The following is a 23,032-nucleotide window of genomic DNA, read 5'->3' on the forward strand; positions in this document are numbered from 1 at the left end:
TGAAAAGGCCCCATCTGGCCTTGAGTCCAGAGAATCGTTTTTACAGGGCACTCCTTTAATCACAGGGCAGCCCTTCTATCTTTTACTGGAACTGACAAAGCCATTCAAAAGGCACTAAAATGCCTATGAGAAAACTCACATTTTTCCTTCTCGGTTCCTTGAAAATGTAAATCTTACCATGTCGTTGAAATGAAAACACCGCAGGAGATAAACAAAGTTCTCCTGAAATTGAAGGGGGTGGGGGGGAAAGAGGGAGAGTGGCCTTTTTAAATACAAACTGCTAAAAGGAATCTCTCACCCAGATTCTAAATCACAGTCTCCTTAAGATTGCTGGTCAAGAACAAATAGAAAACTTCAAAGTCTTCTCCAGTAACAGGACACAATTGGAAACATTGATTATATTCTCAAGACTTTGCCTGGAATGTCATGTTTGAGGGAGACATACGTAGGCTAAGAGATGACCAGACAGGTTTTGAGAACAAAGCATAACTTTATGGAGCCGTAAAGCACCTTGGAAATCAGCCTGGTACCTCGCTTACAGGCTTCCGAGCAGACTTACCAGGTAAGCAGGAAGGTCACGTCTTGGCAGGTGCAGGAATCGCAGGATACTTGGGGGACCTTGAGAAGAGGAATTCACCCCAATCTATAGGCATTGCCGGTGAGACTGATGGCAAGTCCTTGACTTGGCTTTCCAGCCTCAAGAGGCATTTAAAAACCCTTATGAAAAATTCCAACAAAGCAGATTTTAAAGAGCCTATATGGTCAAAAGCTAGTCCTGCTGCACTGATGTAAATAAACAGGCCAGGTTTGTTGAAACTAAACTTATTTCACAAATGAAGTAGTCCTACTATGGCTATCTTTGATAGAAATGATTTTAGAGAGAAAAGTTATGTTGCAGTAGAAACTACAAGACACACTTGTGGATATCAGATTCCAGTTCTCTTCGTTGCTGTGAGGGATTGCTGTCTACCTGTAAATTGGACTGAGTCCTGAATTCTTCTGGTTTCCTTCAATATGTCACTATCACTCTCCAAACTAATGTTTCATTTTTTTTCTCCTATCCTTCTGACTTGGAATTATTTTAAAAAAGCTAAAACTGCTTGTCCCCCAAAAGCCATGCAAGCTCAGTTGAATAACTTGATATAAACTTCAGAGCATTCTCCACAATAGCTTATATGTGGACAGCCTTCATGGCTGCTGCAGTATGGGCCACTCAGAAAGATGACCAGAGACATTTAAACTGCAAACCAGGAAAAGCTATCAAACTATCACTGCCTGCCTTCACTCCATCTGAAAATTCTTGGGCCAGCCATCTAAAAATCTGGACTGGTTGACTTCGCCACTCAGAAACTGAGATTATGGTATGCCCCACTTATTTAACCATTCTTTTTTATTTTCTTTCCATAGAAATACCTCTTATTAAATAACCTGATGCAAATACTTCACTATACATGCTAACTTTGGGAGCCCACCTTCATCACTGCCTCCTGAAATGAGACCCAATCTTAACTGAAATAACCTCTTCTGAACTAAGAGACTAGCTCAATGAGATATGGAGCCATCCACCAACTCAACAGGTTCAAACCTGCTAATATCAGGTGGCCCAAGATGCTAAAATATTCCACGATGTTGCTCAAATCTTTGAACAGATTCCTTGGCCCCTGAGATCACTGACTTAGTTTGCATGGCTGAACACTTTCAGTTTTGGGACAATGGCTACAGACTGGATTCCAGACTACTGCCTGTATAATTTTTATAGAATTTGCAACTATAATCTATTTAGATGTGTACTTTCTGGGTTATAGCATGCTCTGTTCCTGGCTTTTAGCTTATCAGCTGCCCAGGCATTATGTCCTCACCATTGCCTTTAATGCTTCAGCATCACAAAGTGGATTGTAGTGTAAGCCCTGAGAGTTTGGGGGTTTTGTTTTGGCATGTGTATGTGTGTGTGTGAGTGTGTGTGTAATGCAAGTGACTGATTACACTTTGATTGCAAAGGCATTCATTTCAAAAAGAAATCCATTTCAAAGAAAGCTATCTCACCTAAACACATTGACAACCACACCACTAGATAAAGAGCCAGGCCACATTCCCTAATTGAGATTCCTTTTTTTTAGAGATCTTGATTGATTTCAAGAACTGACCATTTGAACTACTTGAGTTTTTTTCTTCCTGTGCTTTAAATTCTCACTTTTATATTTTAAATTCCCATTCACCAATAAAGAATGAGCTGGATCATATTATAGTTCTATTTTTAGTTTTTTGAAGAACTTCTGTACTGTTTTGAATAGTGGCTTCACCAGTTTACACTCTCACCAACAGCGTACTTGGGTTTACTTTTCTCCACATTCATGCCAACATTTGTTATTTGTATACTTTTTGATGATAGCCATTGTGACATGTGTAAAGTGATACCTCATTGTGGCTTTGATCTGCATTTATCTGATGATTAGTGATGCTGAGCATTTTTTCAGATGCCTGTCAGCTATCTGTATGTCTTCTTTAGAAAAAAAAAATGTCTATTTCGAGTCTTCTGCCCATTTTTTAGATTGGATTCTTTTTTTAATATTGAGTTGTATGAGCTATTTATATATTTTGCATACTAACCCCTTACCGGTCATATAATTTGCAAATATTTTCTCTCATTCAGTAAGTTGTCCTTTCATTTTGTCCATGGTTTCTTCGCTGTGCAAAAGCTTTTAATTTTAATTAGGTCCCATTTATTTATTTTTTGCTTTTCTTTCCTTTGAAAGAAGGAGCGCATTGGACATTTAATGACATTAAATGTCAATAAGGAATCAAGGAATGTCATTAAGGACTTATCTTTTGATGTGTTAATGTTTTTGTGGTTATATAAAAAAAGAAGTCTTTATATTTTAGAAATTCATACTGTATTAATTAACTAGTGCTATGTAACAAACGATCACACATCTAGAGGCTTAAAACAACACACAATTATGATCTCACAGTTTCTGTAGGTCAAATGTGAACACAGCTTAGCTGGGTCCCTCCAAGGCTGCAGTGTAGGCACCCACCAGGGCTGGGATCTCATTTCAGGCTCTCTTGGGGACGGTTCCATTTCCAAACTTACGTAATTGTCAGAATTCAATCCCTGGCAAGCTACCAGACTGAGGGTCTTAAAGTCTTGCTGGCTGTCAGCTGGAGACCGCCTTTGGATCCTTGCCAAAATGAGGGAAGCTCGTGACAAGGCGGCTTGCATTTTCAAAACCAGCAAGGGAGAGAGTCGCCTAGGAAGATGGGTGTTACAGTCTTCCGTTATTTAACCACGTACAATTTGTCACTTTTGCCATGTTCTCTTGATTAGAAGTAAGTCGCATGGCCTACCCACACTCAAGGGAAGGGGATTACTTACACAAGAGTGCGGACACCAGGATACGGGAATCTGTTTCTGGTAATAATCTTATGTCTTGGGATTTGCTTTTAAAATGACCCAGTTATCGTAGGAAGTGGGGAATATTGACTAAATCAATTTAGCCATGATTGAGGCGAGGTGATTGCTCCGTGACAGTTCTGTTACTCTTTTCTTTTGCCTATATTTGCTAATTTTCATAATAAAATTCAAGATAATATCAAATAAATTATTTGGAAGAAGGAACTTAGAGCCAGGAAGGATTAGAAGAAATAGAAGCACCTCAGGAGTCCTTGGAGATACTGAGGAGGACTCTGAATTTCCTAATATACTTAAGATAGACATTCAAGCCATTTTAACTTACATGTTAAAAGACAAGCACTCGGCAAGCTGGAGAGCTTAGGGACAGTCAGGGGCTGACATTTAGGTTTACAGGCTTAGAGAAATCTATGAAAAATACCTAGCATTTGATAGGTGTTAATAGCTGGTCACACTTGTTACCAGATATTCTGCTGCCGAGTAGTGGGCGCAGCTGTAAGGAGGCCACACAGATCCTCTTGTTCTTGGAGACGTGCGCTTTTTCTTTTCCTTCTCTGTCTGTTAATCCTTATGTCGTATACATCATTTTTATATTCACCCAGAAGATCTACATGACATTAGACCTATTGTAAAAACTTAGTATTTATTGATTCCTTATAAAAACGCCAGGAGTGTTGCTACTGCCCCATAAGTGCCCTATCTCTGACCCTTCTCACTAAGATGCAAAGTACCAGAGATGAAGGTCAGTGATAAACTCTGGCCCCCTGCACTGCCTTCTCAGCCTCTGGAAGAACAGCAGATGGGAATCCAGATGGCCAAGTTAGCCCACAATGCCTTCAGGAAAAAAAAAGAAAGCTTCAATTAGTGGCAAAAACCTGCCAGTAGAGGAGGTAATGTTATAGATATTCCTTAGAAGGCTGGAGTTAGGAGTGGGGAGGGAAAGGAATGAGACCTTGCTTCATCACAGAATCTCACACTGGCAAGAACACAAACACGAGTAATTAGAGGAAATGCATGCTGGAGAGCGGTGGCTGCCTCTTAACTTGCAGCACTTACCTCATTAGCAGGACAATGGGAGAGAATACTCTGTCCCAGGATCTTGCACATCCTGGAATTGATGTGCTCCTGGAAATAAACTGGGGGCTGAGAAACTGATCCAAACACGGAGGAATCAGATGCCTTCTGCACGTGACCAGAATCACTGATGTTTCCCCAGGTTGCTTCATCACTGAATGGTAAAACTAGAGAGTCAGATAATGGGAAACGAGCAGACTGGATCCCCATAATGAGAAACAGAGTCATTAAGAATCTGAGACTGAGTGTTAAATCCCACTGAAATGTTCAATTTGGGTTTTCAGACTGGTTGAGCACATGTGGATAAATGTAACAGAAAATAGTCTGCAATGACCTAGAAAGAATTATTTAATGATTTACTGCCTCTGCCAACTAAATGTTCAACCTGGGCGTAGTAGAGAATCTGATGAGGTTCCACAAAAATCCCCTCTGATAGTCCCATCCTTCATCACACACAGACATACACACAGAGGCACACTTTTAAGGGTGAAACAATGTGCCCAACCAAAGTAATGGCTGTCACTTATTGTATGCCTACTGTAGATCAAGACGTCATGTTACTTCATTTCACCCCCAGATAGTACTGCAAAGTACTAACAAAATGATACATGATTTCCGTTTTACACATGAAGAAACAGAGATTTGTAGATCTGAACAGCAGTACTGAGAACAAAGGCTTATTTTAAGAGTTTATCAGATTTTTAACTGAAAGAAATTTATGAGAGAGATCACCTTGCTATTAAATTAAAGATTTTGGACTTAAATCCGGCTCTATCTTCCTGGGCTTATATTATTCATTGCCGTTGTCTCTTGTCATTGCCGTTGTCTCTTGCTCCAAACTCTCAATGCTCAGAATGCTTGGGAGCTTAATCAGACAAGGGAAGGTGTCCCTAACATCCTGAGTCATACCATAGAAATATGTGGGCATTCATGTGCCCAGCAAACCTAGCATGTCGCCAACTAGGGTGATGCTCTGAGCAGTGACTGCTGTAGGTAACTGGATTCAGAGAGGCATTCAGCTGGGGAAAAGATGACCTAGTTAATTAGTTAATTTGTAGTATAATAGAACTGAATAATCTATGAACACCTTGTCCACCTCCTGTAGCAAAGGACCACCCTTCTTCCACACCCACAGTTCCTGTTGCCCCTTCAGTGACAAGTGTTTTCCCTTGCTCTCCCTGATAGTAACTTAACCAGTCTACACCCTGGGACGGGTATGAGTATGTGGAGGTGGAGAGTTACCTACAGTAAGCTCCGCTCAGGGATTCTCACATCCTGCAAAGTTCCTGGGCTTAACTCAGAGAAGACTCATTCAGTCCTTACAGACCTTGAGGGGGTCTGTTTTGGCCACACATCTTTTTTTGACTCTCACTGGGCCTCCTTCATTGGTCCCGCTTTTATTCATTCAGAGCTTTAAGCTGATGGTGAACAGAGATTAGGGTAAGAGTTGATAAGACTTAAGTTTTCCTGGAGGTTTGGTATAGAAAAACATGAGAACAAAAGGTCTTGGGACCCCAAGATAAAACTCCAGTGGTGAGCTAACAAGTATCAGGATAGCTACTTGGGGCAAGGGTTTTACCCAGCCTTCTTTTAAATCACACCACAAAGATGTCGGTATAATTACAAAATCGTCCTCATGATTGGGAATAATCTTTCACACGGTCATTTCTCGAGCCCAGAGAAAGAAAAGCATTGATTATGCACTGAATTAGGAGTCAAGACAGCTAGGTCTAGTCCAGACTCTACTTCTAACTAGCTATTTGTCTTAAGTACCGTGAATTAATTTCCGTAAACCTTAGTTTCCTACTTTGTCCAGTGACTGTATTTCGTACCTGCCTTTAAAGTGGTTACGTTCTCAAACTGATGGTTACCAGCGGGGAGGGTGGGCAATATAAGGGTAGAGGATTAAGAGCTACAAACTATTAGGTGTGAAATAAGCTACAGGGATATATTGTACAACATGGGAAATATACTCTATATTTATCATAACTACAAATGGAGTATAACCTTTAAAGATTGAGAATCACTATGATGTATACCTGTAACTTATATAATATTATACATCAACTATACTTCAATAACATGCATATATATTAACTTAAATATGTTATATTTAAAATATAAATATATATTTATATACATAAAGAATGAATTGATGATTCTTTTTTATTTTGATTACATTTATTATGATCTCCTTTATGATGTCTTAACCTTTTTTTACACCTTTATTACAGTATATTCCTGTACAGTAAACTACACATATTTCAGATGTACAATTGGATGAATTTTGATGGAGGTATACACTTGTGAAACCGCCACCACAATCAAGACAGCTAACATTCCCATCAGTCCCTAGGTGGTGAAAATTTTGAACTCTCAATTTATCCTTTCCCACACCCTTTACCCTCTGGTAACTGTAAGTTTGTTCTCTATGGCTGTGAGTCTGTTTCTGTTTTGTAAGTATGTTCATTTATGTCTTTTTTTTTTTTTTTTAAGATTCCACATATAAGTGATATCATATGGTATTTTTCTTTTTCTTTCTGGCTTACTTCACTTAGAATTATGATCTCTAGGTCCATCTATGTTGCTGCAAATGGCATTATTTTATTCTATTTTATGGCTGAGTGGTATTCCATTGTATAAATATACTACACCTTTTTAATCTAGTCATCTGTCAGTGTACATTTAGGTTGCTTCCATGTCTTGGCTAATTACTCAGTTTGTTCTCAAATCCTTATTGTCAGAGATAACTGACGGACATTGTGGAAACTGGTTCTATCTTAAATCATAACTGATACTTTGAAGGCATCTCTTTTCTACCACATCTCAGGTTCCCCACATGCAAGGTGTGTGTTGGGCTCTTTATCCCCCTTCTTTATCCCTGGACTGTTGGGAGTGGACCTGTGTGATGGAGGCCCGCAAATCACCCTGAGCTGCCTGGCAGCCCTATTAACAAGCAATCATACAAGATTGACAGCCTCCCTTGTCCTAGCCGCCTGCATAAGGGGGTGAAGAGCCCCTGCCTGCATAACTCTCTGGCAGAACTGCCATTCCCTGAACGCAGGGGAACATTTAATAGGAATCTAAATGTTCTGTTTGATAAAGACCAATTCACTTGCAGATGATTTTGACTACACAAGATACCTCCCTATTGCATTAACAAGAGCATGCTCTGCTCCAGAAATCCTTTAATATCTACCTGAAGCCATCAGCTTTCAAATGCAAGCTTGGACCAGAGCTCTGGCAGGACTAATGGGAGAGACATGCTTTTGCATAAACAGGAGCTTATATTTGGAAGGAATACATTAACCTTTCCCAATGCAAATGACAAACACTCTCAACAATCTTGTGATAGTCTGAGCCCTTAAAGGGGCAAGGGACAATAACTGCCCTCGAAGCATACTCTCTGCACTATAAGATGACCTTAAGCCTGAAAAGGAAAAGTCCCAAATGGCATGTCACTGGGCCCATTTCACTTCTTCCTTTTCATTCCTGAAGAGCCCATCAGTTCACAGACCCCTAACAAAACTTTTTGGAAATTTTTTGAATTCAAAGATAAGGATTTGCAAGCCCTAGTTTTATAAGAATAAGAAGAGAGCAACTAAACTTGCTTGTTAATAAATAAAGGAGACCCATCTTCTCCGCAAACTTGTAATAACATAGTTTCCAGGTGAATAAATATGTGTGGATAAAAGATTTAAGAAAATTAGCTCTTGATATGTTTGGTTGAATTACTATTAAGACTGAAATAATCTGATATGAGCATAATTCTAAATTCTGTGCCAATCAACCGCTTCCCATCAGAGGCAAGGGGTGATGTTTGCACTCATCCCCCCATTCTAGGAGGTCCACTCTGTTGACCTTCTCGCTTAAACTGGTTTTACAACATTGATTTTAGACACAGCTACATATGAAAGGTGACACATCTCAAATTAGCTACCAAGGGAGCTTGCACGCCCACTTACATGGTGCCACCACCGCCACAAATGCCCCAAGCCAGTCAATATTGAGAGCCTACTGGGAACTTAACATTGGAGGGCTGGTGTGATGTCTGACTGCCGGGTTCTCCTTCACTTGGGAGAGGAAGGGACTATGTAAGGGTGTTGTGTTTACTTGGTTGGAGTGAGGGGGGGATAAGGTTTCTAACCACTCTCTTCTGGGTAAAAAGCACAGAACAGAAATAGATGACTATCATATTCTGGACACTATTGAACAGAATATATATGGAAACTGTAGGTTCAGATAAATTTGTATTATCGTATGTGTCCATAGATTAGACCAGGGTCTTTCAAAGTGTAGACCCCAGACCACAGCAGCAGCAGCAGCATTAGTTAGGATCTTATTAAATACAAATTCACAGTCTCCACCTACTGAATCAGACACTCTCGCAGTGGTGCATACAACCTGTTTTTTAACAAGCTCTCCATGCAGTCCTCATGTTTACTAAAGCCTGAGAACCACAGGCTTAGACCATAGCAATCCCGAGGCTCAGAGAGAAGACTCCTTACCTGGTGGAGACATTGGGATTCCTAAGGAGTAACCAGCGTTTTAAATTACAATGTCCAAAGGGCTGCGTTAGTGACCTTTGGTCAAATTCAGAAGTGTGCTGGTACATAATCAAATTGATCCGAGAAGATATGAGCTATCAAGTCTCATTACCTAGCTTCTGGTAGATGATGACATTTGGTTTTGATTGAGGCTCAATGTGGGTTAATTTGTAGTCAGTGGCTACAGGAATTGGGAGCAGGGAAATCCACTGAAGAAAGGCTTGCAGACCTAGACAGTAGGTTAGGACTAAGATAACAGGACTGGTCAGGTGTCCAGCCCTCTAGAATTAAAGTGGGAAATAGCAACATAGAAACTCAGTCAGGTAGACTCAGCTGTGTAGTAAAAGTTGCAGAGGCACGGTTGTAAACGGATGTGCAGGAATCCAGAGGCAAACCCTAGGACTCTCATGTGACACCAAGGCAGGGCTTTTTAGGTGAATCTCAGAGGGCATGTGGCAAACTTTCTGGGCCAAAACTATCATTTACTTATAATCCCAGTTGGTTGCAGAGGAACTCAGCTCTACAAGTCAGTCCGGGACCCAGGCTAACAGAATGTCTTCCATCTTTAACATATGGCTTCCAGGGTTGACCTGGATACTGAATACTGGGGAAGACAGACAGCCAGGAGACAGGGAAAATAAAATGTGCAGGGTGTCCCAGGAGAGTTTTGTGGCCTAGGCCAAATTTCACTGGCCAGAAATCAGTCATGTGGCCACATCTAAGTGCAGATAAGGCTGGGAGTTTGGGAAATAAAGTCTAGTTGTGTGTCCAGAAGGAAAGCGAATTGGGGCCAGTGCAAAGCTAGCCATTTTCTACCACACCAGGGTTTCTACATTTCTCAGTACAACAAAATGAAGGGACTCTTGTAAGTTATATTACGCAGGGTTCCTACGATCATCAGAACCACCCAGGAGCCTTTTAGAAACACCAGTTGCTGACTTAAACTCCATATCTCTGAGGCAGGAGCTGGACGTGTATAGTTTTAAGACGTTTCTTGGATGATTCAGATGCTCAGTCAGTATGGGAACCACTATTCTAACTTGACTGCTAAGCAAATGGGGCACAAAGTGGTGATGTGACATCCCAAAGCCTTATAGCCACGATGGAGCAGGAAGGGGATGGGAAGTCAGCCCTGTCTCCATGCCATGTCACCTCTGGTTTTTCTTAGGAAGACTTAACTGCAGTCCACTTGCAAACTTCCAAAGTTACCTCTCTGTGCTCCAAACACCTGAATTCTTACTTGTCTAGATTTTCACACTGTCTCTCTTGTCCTCCTTCTCCCTCATCACAGAGGATCATGCCACACAGCCTGGGAGAGTGGAAATCAGGAAAATTGGATTTCGGCACTGGTTTCTTCTCTAACTAGCTGTGAGTTCCTTGGTAAAGATTTTGCAAGCCTCAGTTTCCTTAGTGCAAAATAGCATTGTAATAACATCTCCTCCACTGAACTTATAGAATCATATTAAATAAGTATAAAGTAAAAAATGAAGGCTTTTTACACTCAAAAGAATGACACAAATAAAAGAGCAATGCTAGGGGTGGTTAGTGTTTTATCTATGTTCTGCTTACATCAAGATCCAGAAAAATCCTTCATAGGAAATCAGCCTGCATCCTTTATATAGCATCTATTATTTTAAAAGACTGTGCTAAAAACTAGGGATTCTGGGAATAAATGAGAGATATGGCTCTTGCCTAGTAGAATTCCAGAATTAGTTAGTGAGATGCACTGTGAATACAGACAGTGCATCCTCCAAAGTCTCACATCAACACATAAATATTGAGCAGATGGTATGTTGAATCAGGTGTGACTCATTCTTGGAAAGATGTAAAGAATTTCCTGTGATGTAACCCTCTCTGGGTCATGGATCTCCTTGAGAATCTGATGAAAGCTTCTACCCCCATAAAGGGTGCATAGGTATCAAGACTCAAAATGTGTATAAAATACAATTTCTCTTGAAATCCATCTGTGGACATTCAGATTAAAAGTTCTTAGTTTTGAAGAACGTAAGAGACGGCCATTAGCAAAAAGATGGGACCTGGGTGTTTCCGGAGGGCTTTGTGAGAACCCTGTGGTTGCTGGAGTCTTTGCTTCCTCGTCTCACTTTAGCCAACAGAATGTGGTGGAAGTAGTGCTGTGCCAGTCCAGGACCTAAGCCTTAAAAAAAGGTGTGGTATCTTTAATTTTGTGGTTTGGAGAGCTCTGAACCACCAAGCAAAAAGTCTACCTTGCCAGCCAGAAGTCTTGGAGAGGCCAGATGGAGAGAGAGAACAGGAAAGTGAGAGAGAGAGAGAAGGAGAAATGTACAGCCAGCTCCACAAACATCCCAGATCAGCCCAGATCACCATATCCCCTTGCCAAGGCATATGCAATGACCCGTCTTGGATGTGCCCACCAGTCAAAATGCCAAATGTTTACAGCCCCAGCGAACCTGATGTGAAGTGCAAATGCCCAGTTGCAGACCCAGTGAACCCATAAAATCATGAGATATAATAACACTATTCTTGTGTTAAGCCGCTAAGTTTGGGGATGATCTGTTATGGAGCGATAGATATCAGAAGCCAACGATTAGAACAAAAGTAGGGAACTGGGAATTAATAAATTGTATGCAGGGAGTAGGGTGATGATTAACCAGCCTAGAAGAATCAACACAGAAATCTGTGTGAGAAATGGGGCAATAAAAATGAGGAAGCTAAGCTTATGGCAGGCTTTGAGAATTACAGGAAATTACTATGTTCTCAGGAATCTCTTGTATCTAGAAACCTGGTACATGGCCCTTTCTAGTAGGCTCACCTTTGGGTGAGGCGGAGTCGGGGTGCTGGAGGAGGGGCTAGAACAGTGACAGTCTGCACTCACCCGTACCCAACAGATTCACACAGGAGCCGTGGGAAAGCAGCCCAGGTTTGCTCCAGCCTAGACAGAGCTTTGCTCTGTGAGCCCCGAGAAGGCAGAACGCATCTGACGCTTCTTTATGTGTCTGTCATTTTTACTTGTTTATTCATATTATTATCTGGAAAAAGCCTTGCTTCCAGCTTTCAGAAAATGAGAGAAGTGTTCCTTGTTTGGAGTAATTCACAATGACTTATCAATTGTCCCCTGTTGAGGGCCTTGAGAGAGGACAGAGGAAGGGCAAAGACTGAGAGGCAGCCTGTCCTTTCAGTTTTGAATGGAAATTTTACCGGCTACTTTCACAGGCCAATGAAGCACTCTCAAAATGGTGTTCAAACAGGCCAACTTGGGCACACCAGGGCCAGCAATCTGTGCAAATTCAAGGTTGGAAGGGACGATGCCTGGGATGGCATAAAACTGGGGACAAGGCCAAAAATTCTTAGATGCCACTTCTAATATCTTGCCCCAGCACAGCCTGAGAAGCTATGTGGAGTAGTGGCAAATGTGTCACCCACACAGATACTGGAGTTTTGTCCTGGTTCTGGTTCTGATCGTCAGCAAGGCTTTGAGCAAGACACTTCTCTGCTCAGACTTCTAGGTTTCTTATCTGTAAAATTGAGAAGTTGGATCAGATTAGTGCTTCTCAAATTTCAATGTGCAAACAAATCACCTAGGGATGTTGTTAAAATGTCCATCCTGATTCAGTAATTGTGGGGTGGAGTCTGAGATTCCACATTTCTACCCCGCTCCCAGGTTATACCAATGCTGCTGGCGCATGGACTACACTTTGAATAGCAAGGGAGCAGTTGATCCTCCAAGGTTGCCTTTTAGGCTTGCGTTTCTGATTCTGTTGATTCTTTGAACCCTGTATCCATGGGTACTCCCTTCTCCCACTACCTCCTCTTAACTACAAGCATTTCATTGAGTAAAGATGACTGTGGAGTTTCTAAAGATGTCTGTAGAGTTTCCAGTATCTGTCGTGTGTCTGTCAAGCGTGTCATGCAAAACCAAGCCACACACTCTGACCACATGCAATTGTGTGACTCCTAGCCTGACCCAGACCCTGAGATTTGCGTCTGGTGAGAGGAGTGATGTTTGGATCCTCTGCCAGGCCACCCAATCACACAGGACCGCAAAAAGAATTCAGATCCAGAAACAACAATGGAAAGATTGTCCTTTAGCAAATCAGCTCAGTAAAGCAACACCCAGAGCTGCAAGTTTCCCTCTCAGCAATTTGCATACAAATAACTTCTGACACCCATTTGCTAACACCAGCTTAATGCAGACATATGGGAGGATATTGAAGTAAAGAGCTGCCCTTTCAGATGACAGCAATTATTATTACATTTCCAGGAACTCCTTTCTCTGTTCCCATAGCAACTCAGATCAAATTAGCTTTACCAACACCGAACAGGTTTAGTTTGGAGAGGGAGTGGTGAGTTCGTCCTTAAGGAGAAATAACTAGTTGGCTGCACAATCTATTTATTTCATCCTACTCACATTGTATAAAATTTATTGGAGTTCGTGGGGGTAAGAATGGCGTTTTCTAGTTCAGGCTACATATATTCTGGTTTTGTAAAAATGTGAGTCTTTTAATCTGTAGTCAATTAAACATGAATGTGAAGGGTCCTGACTCAGAGGCTCCGATCCACCTTCTTAATGCCCCTATCGGTGGAGAGACTATGAAAGAAAGGAGTTGCTCGTTACACTAAATAGAAAGTGAGTGATGGCCATGCCACACACGCCTACAGCCACCCGCACCCAGGAGCACACACAGGCGGGGTGAAGTGGAGGGGGGCAGAGACGGACCAGCTTGCTCCAGAGGGCTTTGCCACCGTCTCACCAGCACATCGGGAAGCTGCTACATTGCATTAGTGGAGACGGAATACAAATATCTCTCCCTTATTCTGTCACTGATTAAACTGCCATAGTTTTAATTTGATTTCTTTGGAGCCCGGAGGACTTTCTGACCTATGAGAGCCCCTGCTCCTGCTGCAAGTGCCTCTGAGAAGGGAGATGCCACGTTGGACACAGGTCACGACTGGAAATCTAAAGACTGTTCTAACTTTGGCTTCTGACTGAGGAGCTGTGTGACCTTTAGGGAGTCAGCTCTTTTCTAGGTCCCCTGCAAGATGGAAAGATAAGAACAGATCTTTCTAGACTACCTCCTGATGGGTCATAATATCCCTTGACTATAAAACAGCAAATCTTACAGTTGAGATGATGAGGGCAAAGCATTCATTCTTCTGGGTGAAGAAATGAAGGGAAAGAGTCCACACGTTCCCCTTTGTCTCTTTCTTTCCCCTGCTCCTCTTTCTCTAACCAAAATTTCTCCCTCTACTCCCAACTGGACAGCAAAAACTCCCCTATCTACCAGCAGCAGACTTAACTGAGGAGGAGATGTGTGTGGAGGAGGGGTGACTAAGAACATGTGGACTCCAGCTTAAAATGCTCTGCTGTGTGGCTTGCTGATACTAAATGGCGTGAGTGTGGGTGTAGATCTGTCATTTGGGCTTCCTTGGTCACTGGCTAAGACAGCAGGTTTCCTGTCTGTTTTATTCCTGTCTCAGCATGGATCTAGAAGGAGCTATTTAACTTTCCCCCCGAAATCTTAAATAGGTTTATGCTTCCTCTGGAAACTCAGTTTTACTGTTAGCCTGTACTTAGAATCCATGATTTGAAACTGACATGTGAGTTAAACACTCTCCTAATGTTACCAAAGCAAACTTGGGTCTGCTTGCCCAATGCCCAGCACAACCAATCTACTGACACTGGGCTGTGGTGAAGGAAAGTACAGTGTTTATTGCAAGGGGACCAAGCAAGGAGAATGGGCAGCTCATGCTCAAAACCCCAAATTCCCCCCCTCCCCATGACTTTCAGGGAAGGGTTTTTAAAGATAGCATTAGGGGTAACGGTTTTAGAGTGCCGGATCAGCTTTGGAGATTTCTCTGACTGACTGATGGTGAGGTAACAAGGTGATATTTCAGAAGTTAACATCATCGACCTTCTGGTTCCAGCTGGTCTGGGGTCTAGATGCTGGTGGTCAGCATGCAGTTAACTTCTTCCACCTGGTGGGGGTTTTAGTATCTGCAAAACAACTCAAGGATATTACCCATAGCCCTTGAGGAGGTGCTAAAGCTTCCTGACTTTGCTTAATGGCGAACCTGTTATTATTTTGTCTGGCTTGAGTATTTTCCTTTGTTTCTGCATTTTCTCACTTCTCTGATTAAATTTGCTTTTTGGAACTGAGGGAAAGCCTAGGAGGCTAAAACTTTTCTACAAACAAGAGCTGGGGGACACAGTGGGGTCTGGACCCTGAAAGGCCCTGCGGAGTTGTGCGCTATTTCAATAACAAGTAACTCAGGGCAGACTGAAAACCAAAATGACCTGTTTCATAACAAAGTAAGACAATATAGTAACAGGATTCAGTAAAATCTTCTATATGCGTAGTTCACTGTGTTTGTATGTATACTCCTAGGTCTAGCACAGTGAATCAACCTCTGGTCCTCACCTGCATTTCTGCTTACAGGTATCAGGGAGGGGCTGAGGGGCTGGGCAGACACAGTTCCTTTCCTCGTTAGATCCTCACGGCAGACTTTCAAGACTGTGCTTTTCTTCAGCCTCAAGGAAGTTCAGGGTACTCAAAAAACTAGGTCACAAATTGCTTCCATCTCTTAGAAGAAAGGAGTTAAATGACAGTGTTGTTCTCCCTGCTCCTCTAATCCAGAGATAATGGTGAATATGTGCTACTTCAGAGGAGTAGTTATGAATGTGTGAAAGTCTACCGTGATTCAGTGCCAGCGCACATTAGTCAAAGCCCTTTACGGGAGCTGAAGCTTGTGCTCTCCTTGAAGCCCCAAACCCCCAGATCTCGAAACTGAACAGACAATGAAATAAATCACAGTCATCCTGTGAGTCAGAGGCAAAGAAGCTGGCAGCCTTGGGAGTGATCCCAGTGCTTGTGGTCTGAAAAGAGACCTCTTCCACAGCTGTGGGGTGGAGAAGGGCCTCTTCAGCTTCTCCCTCCCCCAGGAACTCTCACAGGTCCCGGCACCACCCCAGTACAATGAGCACCCCCCAATAATGCAAATGAAGCAACTGCTCACCCATGAGATTTTGATATATCTTAAGAACATATCACAGCCCACTTTAGAGCCCTAGTTTGAGAAAATTTCCTGTGTGGGAGAAGTTAAGTGACTTACAAAGGTGAAGGAGGAAGGGGATGGTGAAATGACTTAATCACCTTCCTCCTTCCACTCCTGCATAAAAGAGCAGTAACTGGCTGCTGAGCAGAGAGGCCAAGATCCTCCAAAGTACACATTCCCTGGCCCCAGCCACAGCTCCCGGTTACAGCTATCTTTGTAATTAGTTCTAGACAATGACAACTGTTCCCAAATCCCTGAAGGGGCCCTAGAAGAAGGTCAAGCAAGTTGGGGGAGTCATGCCTTGTGGTAGGATGTGTGTGTTCGTCCCTGAGCACTCTGAGTTATGCTATCTGAAAAGCCAGGTTGCTGTTTGCAAGCAGGAGCAGAAAGTAGCAGACTCGGCAGATCACACAGTCATGGCATTGGGCTTTGGTGAATTAGGTAGAGAAGACATGCATCGTAATGGAATAGCACTCTATACCTTTGATTTCATCTAAAGCGTGGAAGGGAGAGAGAGATGAGCAGGAATTCTAAGCTGCTTGGAACAGCCTCAACCCAACACCGCAAGGGTGGGAGAGGAGATAGATTGATTACTTCCTCTACTTTCATGGGAGACATTTAGGGGCAGCCAGTGTTCCTGATCTAATACCAACAGGTGCCTGAGAAGGTTTAAGAGGGCCTTTTTCCAAAGTAAAGCACCCGCTGTGAGTGGGAACTTTAATGACATCTTTCTTGAGCATCACCAGGGCAGTTTAGCCTGGGGTGGAGGGACATGGTGTGATGAAGGGAATGCAAATTCTGGCTTTGGAAACAAGTACCCACATAGGACAGAACCGGCCCCTTCACCCCATTCCTCAAAGCCATCTGGCTGTGGAATGCTCTAAGACAATATAAATTAGTGTTCTAATGCAAATCTTACAGGATACTGAGTTCAAGAGGTCTCCTGGCTACTTTAAGTGCAGCCACCATTTACTCAGTAACCTGAGTGAATCACATAATTTTCTGAAACCATCTATAAAGCATAAAGGCGGAAGATTAGAACAGAGCTAAAAACCTTATCACTTATAATATCCTATATACCTCTTGCAACCCCCTATAATTTCTCACCACCGCTAAATTCAATTAAGTAAAATTGCTTAATATTTCTTCATTCTTTGTTTTTTTTTTTTTTTTTTCTCTTAAAGAATCCTGTTATAGAACTTAATGGTCAAAATGGATGCCAGGAAGAAAAATGGCAGCAACAGTGGAGTAGATAATTCCCTGTGTAAAAAACATAAAAATAAAAAAAATTACCCAAATCAAAAAAGCAAAGGGGGATGAGTGGCATCATTGCCAGTGTTCAGGTAGAATGCTGGAGGATGTTAGAAGGTCATCCTTTGTGCCACTAGGACCACTTACAACATTTCCCTCTGTGAACCCCAATCTCTTGTTGGGCTTTTCCCCTAGGTGGTGCTTCCTCCTCCCCAACCTACGTGCATTTGTTCTCTGCCCTGCTTCATCTAAAAATCTGTTCTCCATTTTTCCCTGCACAGATCTTCCTTCAGACTAAAGAATGTGCATCAAAAGTTCACCTCCTGCAGAGGGCTTTGCAACTTAACCTTGTCTGAGTCCTAGGAAGCTCATTGCAGGCGTAGACCCACACATTGGGCATGGGCACCTCCACAGAAATCTCCCTCATTCCAGCCAAATCCTCCCCATTCCAGCTAAATTCCTCCCATTCCAATCTTGCCAAGAGCCATGTAGTCAAATCATTAGTCCAGTGTGGGGGCTGTTTTTTCACCAAGGATTCTACTGAAAAGTCAGAAAGACTATGTTGCCTTTTAGACCAGTTCTCTTAAGCTGAGAGGACAGTCTTTGATCTCTGGTCAACGTTATTCCTTTGGTACCTTCTACATCAAAAGGAAAATTGCTGACTTAGAGGCTCTCCATTTTCCAAAGGCTGGAGGTGTTCCTCTTTTTAATATCGTTAAATGTGGGTTTGAAGAACCCTGGAAATTCACGGCTCTGAAGAGTCAGATTGCCCGTGCTCTACCTCCTGTCTTGCAAGTTGTGCTCTCTGCCCACCTTTTTTCTCTGTGTGTGTCATCTCTCAGTGGGCTTTCTGGAGTCACGGTGAAGGCACATTTTTTAAGTACTTGCCAAGTCTCCCTTCAAGAGCAGTTTGCATCAAAGGCAAAGTTGTCAGTGAAGCAAGAAAGGTGGCTTCTGGAGAGAACTGAACACAGTTCACAGGGCTTCTTGTTCACGATGGAGCTAATGTAGAGCTCCACAGAGCAAGGAGTACCTTGCTTTTTCCAGTGCCCCTCCACCCAAGCTTTATACTCTTCTTTGAACTGTTCTCATAGTCCCACACTTTATAGCCATAAACTCCACAGCCATGAGCACTGGCATTTTTTTCAAGAAGTTTTTGACATTTTGCTTAATCCTCACCATCATGCCTCCTAGTGTTCTTGCCTGTTAATCATCATGACTCCTTTACCCTCACCCCCATCTTATTCCAGGAGAGCAGAGGGAAACACATATCAAACCTCAGATGTTCTTTCATATTAATACTTATTGGCCATGGCTCCCCCACATTTATAAGGCATTGCTCTAGCCTGTCAAAGAGCTCATACGCAGCTGGAGAAGGCTGACATAAAAAAAAAAAAAATGACCAAGTAACGTGGTAAGTGCAAATGGGGTAGATGCTCCTCTATCATGGGGCAATGAGAAGCAGATCAGTCAATGGCATGTGTGTGAATGTGGAGAGAGTCAGAAGTAACAGAGCTGGGGGAGGCAGAGAGCGGATGCTGGTTAGAGAAAACCATCAGTAAAGACAGAGTAAGAGTTGAATTTTGAAGGTTTAAAAGAAAAAAAAACTTGTCAGGCAGGAAGAACATTTCAGCCAGAGGAAACAGCATATGCAAAGAAGTTGAAATAGCACTGCAGATGTTCAGGAAGCCACAAAAAGCACAGCCTAGCTAGAGGGTAGGGTTTGGTGTGGGATGGGAGAGGGAGGCAGGAGACCATCTGCCCAGGAATGCAGAAGTAAGCAGTAACCAGGCTGGGAAGGAAAGTGACTCTGTGGTGGGAAGATTTAAAGATATCCAGGGTCTTGTGGGTCTGATTAAGTGAGCGAGTGAGACAGAGAGAGACAGAGACAGACAGAGAGTGACAGAGAGAGAGATTTAGAAAGAAGAATTGGGCTGACACACTTTGGTGCTGTAACAAGATTCCTCTGAATCAGAGGTTTTCAAGGGATAGTCCCTAGACCAGCAGAATTAGCATCACTGGGAACTTTCTAGAAAGGCAAGTTTTCATCCCCCACACCAGACTTGCTGAATCAGAAACGCTGGGATTGGCATTGCTCGGGTGATTCCAATGTGGGATCAAATTTGAGAACCACTGGTCCAAATCAGACAGTTCCTCTTAAAGTTTGGATGGGACAGGCAGATAACAAGGCAACTGGAGAGGTCAAATAGAACACAGACCTCACTCTATTTGCTCAGTTAAGGACTAAGTTATAGAATTCTTCCTTAAGTGATTTAAAAAGCAGGCAAGAGGTTTTCTTGAGGAAAAAGTAATTTGAATAATGAGTGCAAGTTAGACAGACAAAGAAGGGGAGTATTTCATAGATAAATCCACAGATCAATAGGTAAATAGATACGTTCAAAAAACAAATAAGTCAACACTTTTAACAAAACTCTATGGAGCCTCTATCATGAGCAATACTCTCTCCCAGGTGCAAGTAGGAGCAGAGAGTAAAACATGTCTTCAAGAAATAAACCAGTGAGCACTCAGACATCTGCAATTCTCCCTTGTTAATACTTATCCAGATACAGTGGAAAATTTCTGTCTAGTGCCCTAATCCTTCTTTGGAATAAAACAGCACAGATTTGGTCCATGGAATCTCTGGGTGCCTGTTCTTTCACCTGGACTCGGGGTTGGTGAGGGAGGCGCTGGCCATTCTCCATGTGAGAGTCCTCGCACGTGTGGGTGGCTGGTTGGCAGCAGCTGCTGCAAAGAAAATCATTACTTTACAGAAATGGAAACCTATTTCCTCCAAGGCTTAATCAAGACAAAAACAATCTAAATCCCATTAAAACACATTTGATCAATTCTCCCCTGTGTTCTCTCGTGGAAAAGATGGATTATCTCAGTCCCTCTTCTTCACCCCTTCCTGGAGCCATGCCAGATCTTTTTCTCTCTTCATATTCAGCCATGGGAGAAGCTTTTTTTTTTTTTTCTCATAAAATCAGGAGTTGCTATGCAGTCACTAGGTGATCTTGATGAGATCTGAAACAGAATGGTGAAGGAAAAAATATTGCATAGGTGAAATCCCATGGTCACAGGAGGTGGCTATAAGAGTGACTATAAAAGGAAGCCATTCCTGTACTCCCATAGATGACTCTCCTGTTTTGCTTTTGGTTTTTTGCAAAGCATTTTCTGAGATAATTAAATCCATAAATCTCTCTCTTTTTCTTGGACAAATCTAATTCAGGCTAGTATAGCATTTACTATGTCTAAGATATTTGTCCAGGTGCTAAGAGGAATATAAAGTTTAAATAAATAAGACAGGACCTTGCCTCTAAGAAGATTACCATGTAGTACCTGAAGATGCTTATAAATATGCTAACCACAGACTGAGGCCAAATGTAATAGGTACTAAATAGAAGTGTAAAGCAATACTACTGGGGCAAAATGCTGTATAATATTGGGAAAAATTAAGGAAGACTTCCTGGAAGAGGTGGCATTTGAGATGGTTTTGAAAAGTAGAGATTGGGGAAATAAAAATGGAGTATGACAAAAGGGAAGAAGGCATTGCAATTGAAGGAAATAACATGAAAAATCACAAAGTCATGAAACCTGTAACATTTTAGGGAAAGTGAGTAGTAAGACAGCATAACACAGCAGCTGGGAGGGTAAAGAGGGAAATGAGGTGCGGAAGGGCAGTTGGGCTCAGAGTCAGGTAGATCTTGAAGGCTATGGGTTCGCATTAAACTGGAAGTAGGAGTTTGCACTAAACATTTATAATCTTGAGAATGAGAATATAAATACATCTTGGTGTTTTTGTTTTGTTTGTTTTTGTTTTTTTTGCACGGAAGTTGATAGGTTGGGATCTGGAACATACTTCTTGGTTCTAGAAAATTTCATTGAGTCCATGCACCCCTTTCCAGAGCCAACATTCCATTTATCTCTGTAATAAAAGGTATCTGTTCTCCCCCTCAGAGAATTTGGTGGGGGGGAAGCTTAGCAGTGGGGACTTCTGTTTATCATTTTCATTTTCCACTTGCTATAGGAAGAATCCTCCTTTTTTGCTTGCTAATTCGCTTCAGAGAAACAGACTGGTCCCCAGCTGTTGCAAAACAAGAACGTGATTCCTAGAAATGTAACCATTAAAACAAAATTTTATTATATGGAGTTTGAGCAGCATCTGACCTTCCTTCTCATTTCTGCGAGCTGAGATTCCAAGCTCCAGGATTCACAGTCTCCATGTGATACTCCTTGCACGTGTGCATAGTCTGGTTGCTAAGCCACGGGGAGAGCACAGCTTAATGCAGTTTTCAAAAGATCAATTACTGTTTATCCAGTTTTGTATCTGTGCCCTTCTAAAACAGAATAAAGCAAATCCTTGTCTACCAGGCTCTGTATGAGGGCTAGTTGGTCCTGACTGACAAACTTTAGGGCAGCTGAGAGTAACTTTAGACGGCAGACTGAGGGTTGATCGAACCTACTAGAAGACTTCCACTGTGCATGAACCTAAGTCTATAGAGATTTGAAGGGAAACCCATGAAACAGGGCGGATGTAATCAAATATAAATGGACATGGAAATCCTTTAGAGGAGTTAAAATCAGGAAACATATGATGTTGTCCTGCTTTAAAAAAATATATCATTACTTGGTGGTGGTGATGGTGGTGATGTGTGTGTGTGTGTGTGTGTGTGTGTGAGACAAGTGTCAAAGAAAGGCTATATGGTGACCAGGCTTGGAGAAGCCAACTGCTGATGTGAAGGATTTCAGGAAGTTCTTGAGAAATACATACAGTAAAGAATCTGAATCAATCAGTTAAGGCTTCTGGAAAGCTTCTAAAACAGTGGTTCTCAAACTAGCCTGAACATTAGATGTCTGGGATGGTTTCATGAAGCCCTATGCCCAACTGCCATCTATACACTAAAGGGGCAGGTGTAAATTGATACAGCCACTTTTGAAAAACTTCTGGAAGTATCTACTGAAGATATACACATGTATCCTCTACGGTTCAACAATTCCATTCCTAATATTCAGTAGAAGTGCATGACGTGTTTACCAAAAGACATGAAATGTAACAGTAACATGATTGTAATCAGTCAAAACTGAAAACTAATCAAATACCCATTGCTATAATATTAAACAACAGTGAGAAAGAACTAAATTGATATACCTGGATATGGATGACTCCTGCAAACACAATGCTAAGCAAAAGACACCAGACACACAAAGAGCTACATATTGCATGATTCTATTTAAATAAAATTTAAAGGAGGCATAACTAACCTACGCTGTTGGAAGTCAGAATGGTTACCCTGGGAGGGTATAATAGCCAGAAGGAGGGACACAAGGAGCTTCTGGGGTGCTGGTGATGCAGTTTCTTGATTTGGAAGCTGATCACAGAGGAGTGGTCACTTTATGAAAATTCATTGAGCTGGGCACTTATGATTTGTTCACTTTTAAGGTATAGTATACTGGAATAAAAAGTTAAAAATAATTCCAAATAGCATGGTAGAAAAGACACAAAACTCAACAGAACAGAATAGAAAGCCCAGATATAGACCCACATAAATATGGTTGATTGATCTTCAACAAGAGAGCAAAAGCAATTCAATAGCGAAAGGATAATCTTTTTAACAAACTGTGCTGGAACAAATGACAATCTACACGTAAAAAAAATAAATAAATAAGTTTAGACACAAACCTTATGCCATTCACAAAAATTAACCCAAAATAAATTGTA

This window comes from Camelus dromedarius, chromosome 23, assembly GCF_036321535.1.
Source record: "Camelus dromedarius isolate mCamDro1 chromosome 23, mCamDro1.pat, whole genome shotgun sequence".
NCBI lineage: Eukaryota > Metazoa > Chordata > Mammalia > Artiodactyla > Camelidae > Camelus > Camelus dromedarius.